At 44.1% G+C, this 12,581-nt stretch overlaps 1 protein-coding gene across 2 annotated transcripts in view; it reads left to right on the top strand.

The window, feature by feature from the left end:
* The first annotated feature begins 5,207 nt into the window (after positions 1-5,207).
* THEM4 (thioesterase superfamily member 4) overlaps positions 5,208-12,581 on the top strand; it is a 781,652-nt gene continuing 774,278 nt past the window's right edge. For both annotated transcript variants that reach the window (XM_069650901.1, XM_069650885.1), the window contains exon 1: positions 5,208-5,384. The gene's annotated coding sequence lies outside the window, so the exon portion shown is untranslated. The remainder of the gene's footprint in view (positions 5,385-12,581) is intronic.

Below are 12,581 nucleotides of genomic sequence, written 5' to 3'. Positions count from 1 at the left end.
TTTCCCCGTTGTTAAGTCTGACGGTTCATCTAGAGGTGCAGTTTTTCCCTTTACTATTAGGACAGGGGACCTAAAGACAAACCAGACAATAGTATTTGCCTATTATATCTATGGAACAAACCATTTTGTTTATATAATAAAATATATATTTTGTACTTACTGGTATTTCTTGATAGAATTAGAACTTAGTGACTTCTTGAATTACCTTTTTAAATGCGATGAACATCATCAAATTGCGTCATAGTCTGTACTTGGTTTTCCTAGGGGAGGAAAAATTTAGTTGCGACATTGGGTTTTAACCTAATAATTACATCTTATTGCATCAGCACTACTAAATCCATGAGGAAACCTCAGCTATTCCTTTTTGGTTACATAAAAAACACGGTTTACCTGTGTATTTTCGAAAATTCACACTTATCCCATCCCACGGTATGGTTGCCATATGTTGTGTACGAATTCCTTTCTATTTATAATATGCAATGACATGCACGCTTACGTTTGCGCGATGATTTCATGCGTAATTGCAACGCGGCGGCCATCTTCTGTTGAGAAAAGTTAATGTATTGTATGTTTGCGCTTCTCTGTATGCAATGTTGCGCATTTGTTCTTGACACTATTTTGTTTATTATAATTTCTATACTGAATGTCTGGTTTGTTTTAAGTTTTATATGTCTTAATATTAAGATCACTTATTAATTTGGGGTAAGTATTGTCTAGTGTGTGAATTATTATAATTTTAATTTGTTATTAGTACTTACTATTTTCTGATATTGATTCGAAGCTGAATAGTCACTTTGAGATATGGATAATCGTTTTGGGTTATTATCAATAGGAAAAACATGCATTTAGAACAATTCACGACAGAAAAATTGTTGGTCCTAGTACATTGTCTATATCTGTAGAAAAGGAAATAGTGTTGACATATATAAATGGTAGATATCATAACTACTGTTGTTTGTGATACATTCAAAAAAATAGCATGATTTACAGAAAGTGATATATTTCCTGGTCCGTATTTATATCAGAATGGCAGGTGTCCAATGAACAAATCCAATATGCTTGTCTTTTTCTTAGGATTTTTTCTAAGTTTCCGACTCAGGGCAACCGACTCAGTCTGATATATGCATAGCCAAGATGGACAAGCATTACAAGGCGAAGGGGAATAACATTTTGGCTTGTCATCAATTTGCCATCAGACAACAGAAATATTGTGAGACCATTGAGGAGTTTGTTACAGCACTGTGAGGGTTGGTTATAAAGTGTTGTTTTGAACATTATCAGAACGAGTACATTCGGGACACGTTGATGATCAACAGGAGAGTAAGAGGTCCCCTCGTTGAATGGGAACTATCTCACTAACACTGAAGTAGCTATTTCCCATTAGAGAAATGTCCCTGGAGAGGCAGAAAGGTCCCCTCGTCTAATGGGAACTAGCCCCCTCACACTGAAGTAGCTATTTCCCATTAGAGAAATGGCCCTACGACCTGTAGAGGCAGAAAGGTCCCCTCGTCTAATGGGAACTAGCCCCCTCACACTGAAGTAGCTATTTCCCATTAGAGAAATGTCCCTGGAGAGGCAGAAAGGTCCCCTCGTCCAATGGGAACTAGCCCCCTCATACTGAAGCAGCTATTTCCCATTAGAGAAATGGCCCTACGACCTGGAGAGGCAGAAAGGTCCCCTCGTCTAATGGGAACTAGCCCCCTCACACTGGAGCAGCTATTTCCCATTAGATAAACGGCCCTCCGGCCTGGAGGGGCAAGAAAAAGGTCCTCTCATCTAATGGGAACTAGCCCACTCACACTGAAGCAGCTATTTCCCATTAGAGAAACGTCCCTCCGACCTTGAGAGGCAGAAAGTTACTTTCGTCTAATGGGAACTAGCCCACTCACACTGAAGCAGCTATTTCCCATTAGAGAAACGGCCCTCCGACCTGGAACGGCACAAAGGTCCTCTCGTCTAATGGGAACTAGCCCACTCACACTGAAGCAGCTATTTCCCATTAGAGAAACAGCTCTTCGACCTGGAGAGGCGGAAAGGTCCCCTCGTCTAATGAGAACTAGCCCACTCACACTGAAGCAGCTATTTCCCATTAGAGAAATGGCCCTCCGGCCTGGAGAAGCAGAAAGGTCCTTTTGTCTAGTGGGAACTAGCCCACTCACACTGAAGCAGCTATTTCCCATTAGAGAAACGGCCCTCCGACCTGGAGAGGTAGAAAGATCCTCTTGTCTAATGGGAACTGGCCCCCTCACACTGATGTTGCTTTTTCCCATTAGAGAAATGGCCCTCCGACCTGGAGAGGCCGTGTCTAATGGGAACTAGCCCACTCACACTGAAGCAGCTATTTCCCATTAGAGAAACGGCCCTCCGACCTGGAGAGGCAGAAAGGTCCTCTCGTCGAATGGGAACTAGCCAACTCACACTGAAGCAGCTATTTCCCATTAATGAAACGGCCCTCTGACCTGGAGAGGCAGAAAGGTCCTTTTTGTCTAATCGGAACTAGCCCACTCACACTGAAGCAGCTATTTCCCATTACAGAAATGGCCCTTCAACCTGGAGAGGCAGAAAGGTCCCCTCGTCTAATGGGAACTAGCCCACTCACACTGAAGCAGCTATTTCCCGTTAGAGAAACGGCCCTCCGACTTGGAGAGGCAGAAAGGTCCTCTCGTCTAATGGGATCTAGCCCACTCACACTGAAGCAGCAATTTCCCATTAGAGAAATGTCCCTCCGACCTGGAGAGGCAGAAAGGTCCTCTTGGCTAATGGAAACTAGCCCATTCACGTCTAATGGGAACTAGCTTTCTCAGGGTGAGTAGGCTAGTTCCCATTATTATGGAGGACTTGGCCACTAGGGGAGCAAAAAGGGCCATTTATGTAATGGGAACTAGCCTTCTCAGTGTGAGTAGGCTAGTTCCCATTATTATGCAGGACTTGTCCACTTGAAGCAAAAGGGGCCAATTCGCTAATGTGAACAGAGACGTCTTTATGGGAGGGCAAAAGGGTCACTTGCCCAGGGCCCCCACCTTGGTGGGGCCCCCAAAAGCTGCTTGATCTAAAGAAGTCAGTTCTCATTGTTCAACAAACTTAAATAGCACACACCAGTATATTGTATAATGTGCTGCTGAGGCTCTAAACGTTTTGCCTGTCTGTTGTTGACAAGTACATTATTCTCTGATGAATTCAACTTGTAATGATTTCTGTGCTCACTATGGAATGCATGGTTTGTTCATTCACTACGGCACAAGTTGTACAGCATTTTCAACTGTCCATGGGAATTCTGTTAATCATGTACAACAGCTAAAGTTGAAATGCATATTAATACATTTGAGTGAAACAATGGTTCAGAAGATTGCTCAGTGTGTTAAGCACTATTTGCAGAGATCTGTGTTCATATGCAAGATTACAAATTCCAGCTGCATGGATATGTACTTTGTTTTGTATTTGTTTTGTAGCACACCTGCTGCTTTTATCAGCAATATACCTGCAGCACATAGCATTTACTATATAGAGTAACATAATATCAGCACAGAGAAGGTCTAGAAATTGGTTTGTAAAAACTAAGAAGCCACCTCCAATGATGAGCATAAAGTTTTAGTCCGAGAGGTGATTAGTAATCCAAATTCAAGACTGTGGAACCAAAGCGTTCATGCTTGTATCATGGCTTTACCAGCAGACAACACAGTGATCCTGGACTAATCATTCATCTTATAGCACTAACATTACTGTGCTGTCTTCTGTGAAAAGGGTTGCCATTTCACATGCTGATGGCATTGTTTAGCCCATTACCTGCTCTTTTTGTTTATGTAGGCCATTTGAGTGGAATGGGTTCTAGACAGAAGAGAACGGTCCAGGTATTGCCGGCCTCTGGCAAGCATATTTAAGGTCTGCTTAATTGACAAAATAAATGGTTTGCTTTTTTGTACAATTGAAAGATTTGCATGCACATTTATAAATGACAATTTCACAAGCCTTTATTTTATGTTTTTTAAAGCTTTAAAATACAAAAGAGAAACCAAGATGGAATATTTTAAGGTGGCATCATTCAGTATGGTGCTACTTATATACTTCCCTTGATGATGGAGAAAATGAAGCTAGAATCATTCCCATTTAGCACAATCAGCTTTTATAAAATGTTTTAATTGTCATGTTGGGTTATGTGATTTGTGTACTTTCCAAGTCAGTTCTATAAAATGGGATTATTTTAGTTCATGCTAAGAACAGGAAAAGAAAGTGGTGAAGTGCAAAAATTGCACAGTGGGCACATATCCCAACTTCACTTCTTTACCAATGTGTGATCCTGGGCATCAAGAGTGATTTTGTTCTTAGAGTATGATCGTCGGGAAAGCCTCACTCATGGCTTCACTGGCTATAGTGTTGCTTCCTCCATAATAATAGTGAGCATTGATATATTGTGCACCAAAGCCACTTGTTCCTTTGCTCTCTAATGGCAACACTACTTGAAAACCATGTCCCTCTTCTAATCTGTTATTCTGGATATGGACACCTTCTTGGCAGCTTCTAATTTTCATCCACTATCTATGCTATGGTATGTTTAGCTTTCTCCTTGCTTCCTATTGGGTCTCTTGTATCCACGCTTGAGCACTTTTGTATTCCATGAGGCTGCTAATCTGAATCCTCTGTCTATTCTGTATTATGTAAAACTTTTTAAATGATCTGTGCCTCATATTTATAATTTGGCCAGTATACTTTCCTAGTTGCTGCTATTGTTGAACATTGTCATGCAGCTGTGCTAGAACATAAGAACCTGTGTAGTGGACTGAGAATGTTGACCTTGAAATGTAACTGGTTTATCATTCTAATTAAAACAAGAATGGTAAGGGGACTGAAAAGGAGTACCCATGCTTATTTTGTTCACTGTGAGGCAGCATATCAAGTTATGGGCTTTGATCGCAATGAGGGGTGCACCCCTAGATATTCTGTATCACTTAATTCCTTTGGATCGGTGGAGGGGGCCCCAAAGGTGCCTGTGCCCTGGGCCCCAAAAGTACTTAAGATGGACCTGAATGGGAACTACCCCACTCACACTGAAGCAGCTATTTCCCATCTGAGAAATGGCCCTAGCAACCAATGGTCGTTTCTCCCTTTTCTCGGGCGGGAACTAGTATCAACCGTTCCAAAATGCCGCTTTCAAGTAGAAGGCGGCGAAGGCAGAGTTCTGAGCATGCGCGCGCAGCCTCAGTTCCCGGAAGTGCTCGGATCAGCCGGCTGTCATTGAAATGAAAGCTGAAGAGCACTGTGTGCGGCAGGCGAGTTATGTTCTAAGCCTTCCGTGGGATTGAGCCTTCCTCCAGCTGGACAGGATTGTGGTGTGCAAAGCCCCTGTGGTCCATCGGAGCAAAGTCACCCAGCGCACCGACGTTTCCCAAGTAAGCACAATCTGTTCTCTAGACTTGCCATGCGTTCGCTTCAGCTGGTTACATTTCGCTTTGAGCAGTGTGTCTCTGTGTGTAAAGCAGCACCACTCCCCTCTGACAGGTTTGGCAGTGGCCTACGGAGAGGTCCGTCGTTGATATGTCAGGTTCACACACACACACCTCGCCAAAGAGTGTGGGGACTCTCTTGCATCAGGAATTATAGGGAAAAACATGTTCAGGCGCTTCATACATGACGACGCTAAATTGTGACCGCTTTTCCTAGCCTGTCCTAGGCACAAGTACCGTACACCTTTTTTTGGAGTATATTGTGAGCGTGCTTTTGTTTGGGTAACTGTAATAATTATTTAAACTCCTGGCCTGGTTCGCCTTCATCTTTTCGGTGCACAGAGTTGAGCGAACCTGTAACTAGAGATAATAACGATTGGCAGCGGAGGGTTCACTTCGCTCAAACCACAGGTGTGAGACACTTCGGGGTTTAAGTACGCTTTATTTTGAGTTACAGCTATTGCTTACTTTGTTAGGGACATTTTTCCAACATACGCACATGCCGGATTGCCCCATCTTCTTTGTCTTTGCATGTTCTTCTATGACCCCTTTTCTCTATCATATGTCCTTTTGATGATCTGCGGTCCTTTACACCCTGGAAAACAGGATAGAAATAACGAAAGAAAAAGAAAAGCTTGCACGATTGCTTCATATGTGGTTCGTGTGTTGAGTTCGTGAAGCTTCAAATGCAGCTCATAATGCACTACTTTGTGTCAAATGGTTTTATAAAGCGCTGCGTTGCCATTCGCATGGTTTCTTGGCACAGTGGGCTCAGAAAAAAAGAGGCAGGCTGGGTTTGATTGTTAGAAAGTGCAAGATATTGTAGAGTGCTGATGTTTATGGTGTAATTTGGGAGGGGGTGTTCATTTGTGTCTGGTTTGGCTAGATGGAAAGTAGAATTTGAGCAGATTAGCCTGCTGAGTGAGAAGTTGAGACACCGATGGGCATTTGGAGTATGTGTTCCGATGTAGCCGTACGAATGTCTTAGAAGCACCTCAGTGACGCAACTTCCACACGAAGGGGACATTGGGCAACACCTAGCAATATAATGGAGGGGAGAGCATTCAGGAGCAAACACCATTGCGGACCCTATTGACCAAAATCACATTGCAGCAAAATCGAACTCGGGACAATGGGGCACCCAGAATACGAATCACACTGGGCAAACACTGACAGGACACCCAGGAGCAAAATCATAGCGGGGACACCTAGGAGTCAACAGCAGTGGAACACTTACTAGCACTGCTATGGTGGTAGAGTCTAGAAGCACAATTCGGTGGGGGCACCTCAGTGGAAAAATACCTGGTAGCAAATTAGGCAAACATCTAGGGCATGGTGCCGAGGAAGAGTATGACGGGGAAGTATGGTGTTGTGCTTTGTGTTCTTTTAGAAAGGACATGCGTGGTAATATGTGTTGGTCATTTGGGAGATAGGAGTGTGGTGACTTATCTGCTATGTCTGTGCCTGGGAGATTGGCTGCTGATGAAATCTTGTTTGGGCTCTGGAATGTTGAGTGGGTGATGCCTGCGTGCCTGATTGAATGTTCCAGGATTGACAATGTAGATATTGGCTACTAGAGGATGGATCAACTGGCGGGCCTCTCCCTGTTAATTGCTACTTGCTTGTGACCTGTCAAGACACATGAAGAAGATGCTACTTAAGGACATATATGTGACTGTAGTCTTTGGGGTCTGTATCCTTTTCATTACAACAGACATATTACCCTTGGTGACTACCTTACTCTGGGGCCCCATAGAAGTGTTCCTCGTTGTTCAGTGGGCCCCTTCGAGGTGGATTCTTCGTGATACGCTTATCACTGTGCAGGTTTATCAGTGAGCCCTGACATTTGGGCCAGTGATCTTGCATTATATCCAAATGGACCTCTCAATGGCCTGCCCTGAAATCTATACACTACGGCTGGCATTTGTGTATGTGTCACAACGACAGTGGCACCTTTAACACACAGCCCAAGTGCGGAAGTGTGGCAGGACACTTAGTCGATCTCTGGCACTTTGGTTGAGTTAAGCTGCCCTTGGGCTTCGAGCTGCCATTTGGGGAAGGAGGTGCAGTCTGATGTTGAAGTGTAGCAGTGATTCTTTTTCAGTTTCTCATTAGTTGGTTTGCTTTGAGCCTTTCTGGAATTAACCTTATTGACGTGAATCAGGGTGTGTATGTCGAGGGGTTGCATTCAGTTGGGTGCTTTTCTCGATTTGGTGATGGTTGGATCGAGGCGGTAGTGGGTTGGTTATGTACGGCTTATTTAATAACCAAGTCTTTGGTGTTTTTCAGGAGGTTAGCCGATCTCGGATGGTGTGGATTCCTCTTACGAGGGGGGACGCTAGTTTGGCCGCTGAGTTGGAGAAAGGGAAGTCGTTGTGCATCTTTCTGATGTATCGTGAAATTGTCACGAGTAGGTCTCTGATGAATCCGAGTGGCATCCTCGAATGGCATGGGATGGTTATCCCAGGGATTAGTTCATCTGAACGGCCTTGAAGGGCCTGGTGGGAGATGCAAGGCGCTTTTGCACTGTAGTCTTTTCTTAACCAGTAGCCAGAATATTCGTACTGCTGCTTTGGTGCAGTCTTTCTGGTCCTAGTCTGAACAACAATTTTGCAGCTGTGCTCTGATAGTTTCAGTTGCTTTAGTAGATGATCTTTGGTGCCAAGGTATAGTCTTATACATGCGTATGTTATGTGTTAAGTTTGCGCATGCTGTGCACTACATATGTGAAGGAAGACGTTTTCACTGCGCGTTTTATTGAAAGGACTCTTGCGGACTTCTGCCCATCAGACTCTGCCTTGCCTATCGAGCAAATGCCCTATAGAGTTGCTGTGTCCTATGCTGGTCTGGTGGTCTCCCTCTCGGGCAGTTTCCTCTGTAACTTGCCAGCATCTTCACTTCCAGAACTCATTGGCTAGGTGAACCACTGCCACAGCATCCTACTAGTGAGTGTTCTGGTAACATGCAGTTACAGGCAGCTGTACAGAAAGGTGGCATGCCAGACACTTTTATTTTCTAAAAGCAGGCATATACACTAACCTAAAAAATAGGACCTCAACTCCAACAAAGAAAGAAACATTTGACATACACAAGATTTCCCCTCCTCCTTGCTCCCCTCCCCCCCTTCACCAACACAGCTCCATGTATATGTTCGGATTAATACTACCAGCAAAGCATTGCCACAGCAAGGTTCTCTAAATATTATTTGTTCCTGATCTGAAGAGGGACTTTAAGATAAAAAATGAACCTAGAAATGTACGTAAATGAGTAGGTGTAAAGATGTGTATATTAGGAAACTATATGGATCTCATTTTCGTCAAATAAGTAATGTGCCAGTGGGGAGCGTTGACATACACGTAGACCGCCACCTGCCGGCAAATTTTCATCATTTGCAAAGTGAGTAAACGCTGCCGGCAAAAATCTTTACTCATAGAAATTGAACAGAGTTGCAGACTTATCTTCGCCTCAACTGATGTATCACATCTTCCTTTACATGCTAAACAACTATCACACGTGATTCGGGTAGGACTTGTTATGTGATATACATTTCCATAACATAGACTGCCATAGACTGCCATAGACTTAGCACATGCATACTTATAAAGGTTTGTAACCACCAGCCCGAATATCTCCATGACAGTCAGGGGTGTTGCTAGGTCTGGAAAAGACCCGGGGCTACGCTAATGTCTGAACTTATCTGATCTGGGGGCTAGCTAGTCTTTTGGCTGTAGCTCCTGAGATTCTATCCGGGGCTACAACCAAAAGACCTGGGGCTATAGCCCCCTTCACCCCCCCCTAGCAACGCCTCTGATGACAGTATTGAAAATGTTGCCTTGCATTGCATCCTAACATACTAATCAATGTTAACAAGTGTCACAATTGGAGGAAATTGTGGACGCTGGCCTGCGCCGTATCTGGATGAGATTGTGAATGTTAACATCTACCATACTTAGATGGAACTTGAATGTTCGCATGTGCCACACTTAGAATTTGAGAACATTAGCCTGCGCCGTATCTAGATAGGATTGTCAATGTTAGCACCTACAATACTTAGATGGAACTTGAATGTTAGCATGTGCCACACTTAGACAGAACTATTTAGGTCAGCATGTTAAATGCCATATAACCCACTAACCAATATAAGCTCAAACTCTCAGCATACTTGGATCACTGAAAAAACTCACACAACCATCTCTCGCACAACAAGCTGCACACACTTCACCACACCGCAACACATAAGCCGCACCAACAGCACACGCGGAGTGACACCGATCCAATACTTGCACAAAAGCTCAGCACCCGGTGTCCACCGAGCTGAAGCTGCCAACAGTATACCACCCCTCCCACTATCCTACTCCCTCTTCATCTTACTAACCCTTCCCACCTTCTCGTTTACAGATCCGCCAGAGCGCCTGGGGACCAATTCCGTTGGTGACGGTGCGCTACATAAATACCATTAACATAACATAACAGATGGTTCACAGGTGATCTGCATGCCTCTGCACATTATGGAGGTGCCCCTATATTAAGATACATCACGCAGGTGGTTCCTGATTACCTAGCCATCACCATGGCCTTATACTGGCGCTCCCTCTCTCCTCCCCCTCCTGCACGGAAAAGGTGTTTTTGAAGGATACACTAGCCAGATCCTTTCACAGCACCAGAATTAATAATGGAATTAAAAGTACACATACTAACAGCACGCAGTTTAATAAAAACATGTGTGCGCCACGAGGCATATTTATCCCCCCGTCCTTCTCTACCATATGTTTCCCTTTTTGAAACGGTGTTGTAACTTGGATTGCAATGAAGGTTCACAGAGGGAGTGACCCCTCTAAGAACTACACTTGGTCCTGAAGACGATGCCCCAATGATGATGGTCATCGAAACTGGTCGACCCAACCTTGCTTGAGTTCGCTCGTGCTGATGACGATGTGCTATTTATGAAAAGTGCACACGTCACAAACAATGTGTTTTATTACTAGATGGCTCTATAGCCTCTAGGTTCTTTGCTCTTTTTGAGGAGCTTAGTGTTTCTATATGATCAGAACAAGTGCAAGAGATGACAGGACTACTACTAAAAACTGTTGATTAAAACATAGAGACAAATTCCAGATAGTAGATAAGGTCCATGCTGCTCCGAAAAAGACATGATCTAATGGTTTTTTGTCTTGAAGTGTATTTGATGACTTGTATCTGACTTTTAGTAGTGAATAATTCACACTTGTTGGATAGGGAAATTCCTTCTGCCATCCCTTTTAGAGAGGCGGTGCATCATCCGATCCCTAGAGAGAGATTATGTGGGATAGGGACAGGGTGTTCATTACAGGGACAGTCTGTTTGTGTGTGTTTTTCAACAAAAAGAGGACTGGTATTGTTCCTCCATTCAAAATTGTGTTCTCCTAACGCCGTTTTCTTGTGTTACTTCCCTCTGTGGTCCGCCAGCTTTATTGCATACGTGGCGGCATGACAATCCATGCTAGCGCAAATGTTGGCACATTGGTATGGTGGAAAGGAAGGGAGGCGGCAGAAACGCTCGTTGTGTCCCCCCTGTCCTCTCCGCCACACAAATGCATTAAAATATGGCAAGGCGGGAATGGAAGGCATTGAAGCCTTACTCAAGGCTTTTATATGCCTTTCAGTCACGTTAGGCGCTCATGTTCCATTGTGGCCTATCTGTTTTACGGTTAAAATTTGTACTCGGTTGAAAAATACCCTGACTGGGAATTGCTGGTTCACTCCCTAAAATATTTTACTCTCAATTCCGAAAAATAAGGAGTAAAATACTAACTTCTCAAAATCTCATCTGGAGCCCTGGGCACAAGGATACACCTGGCTTTCGGAGACTTTGAACCCTGGGAAATGATCGCATTCAACCGGACTGCTATCGGAATTGGATTTACACCTCTTGGCTTCGATCTCAACCTTTACAATTCACAACAGGGTTTCCCTGAAACTACTTGTTCAGGCTTTCCAGTGAAGAACATTTCAATGGAGAAATAATTTGTAAGGTCACTGCAGGAAAACAGCCAAAACAAATGTTAAATTGTTAAATCCTAGACCCCTCAAATAAGGCTCAATTAAAAACTAAGACATCGCCTGCAAAGACAGTGTAGCCTAAATGAGAAGGATTGAAAATGCTCCGCACAATGCCAGCAGTACCTGCATGAGGTGGCAGAGCATGAGGCGAGTGAAAGTGGGAGCCATGGGGTTAATAAAGGGAAGGCCATGCAGTGTTTCTGGGGCGGCCTCCATAGTGAGCTCAGGAGCCAGCTCTTGGTTTTGTGCATTGCGCACATTTTTACCAGCCTTCAGACTATTATCAGGAGGTGAGTGCAGTCCGCCTGAGACTTCGAAGCGCTATAATTCAAACAAAATGGAGCATCTGAGACAGATTGGGTCATTCCGAGTCCGGGTCAGGTCTGCCTGAATGGGGACTTACCAGGTCATTCCGACCTTGGAGGACCCAGTAAGTCCCCATTCAGTAAACTATTCCCCATTCCCATTTGAGCCCTCATAGGGCTCAATGGGAATGGGGAAGGCGCTAATAACGGGCCCACAAATTGCAGGCCCGTTATTAGCGCCCTGGTCCCTTAGCGGGTCCCGCAAAGGACGTGTGGTCCCGCTAAGGGAACTCGGAATTGGGCGGTAAGGGTTTACTGACACCGGCATCCTTACCGGTGCCCGTAAACCCTTACCGCCCAACTCGGAATGAGGCACAGAGTTTCAAGATTGCAAGGTAACATTTAATTCACAATTATCATACACAGCAGACTTCAGGTTCATCCACAACCAGTATTTCATGCAGAGTGGAGAAGTGAAGTGCCTGTATGGTTCACTGTGTCACTTCTTATACAAAATGGAGCCTGCATCAACATAGGTCAATTGTTACTCATTTGCAAAAGATAACAACGCAAATATATTTAAACTACATGCACAGTACTTCACTTAATCCCAAGGCGGCAGGACAATATTGCATATTCAACAGATATTATTGCTATGTCATGGCTTAACCATATACTTTATCTCCCAGTTCACAGATGGTGACTTGTGTTTGAGATCCTTAAACACAGAACCTGCCTGCCCTTCGTTCCAACAAGGTTCAGCCTATTTGCACAACCTTAAAGATACCTTTTGTGCTTT

The sequence above is a fragment of the Ambystoma mexicanum genome, chromosome 1p (assembly GCF_040938575.1).
Source record: "Ambystoma mexicanum isolate Mex_15411 chromosome 1p, UKY_AmexF1_1, whole genome shotgun sequence".
NCBI lineage: Eukaryota > Metazoa > Chordata > Amphibia > Caudata > Ambystomatidae > Ambystoma > Ambystoma mexicanum.
The sequence above is the reverse complement of the archived record's forward strand: the minus strand, read 5'-3'. Positions and strand labels throughout refer to the sequence as shown.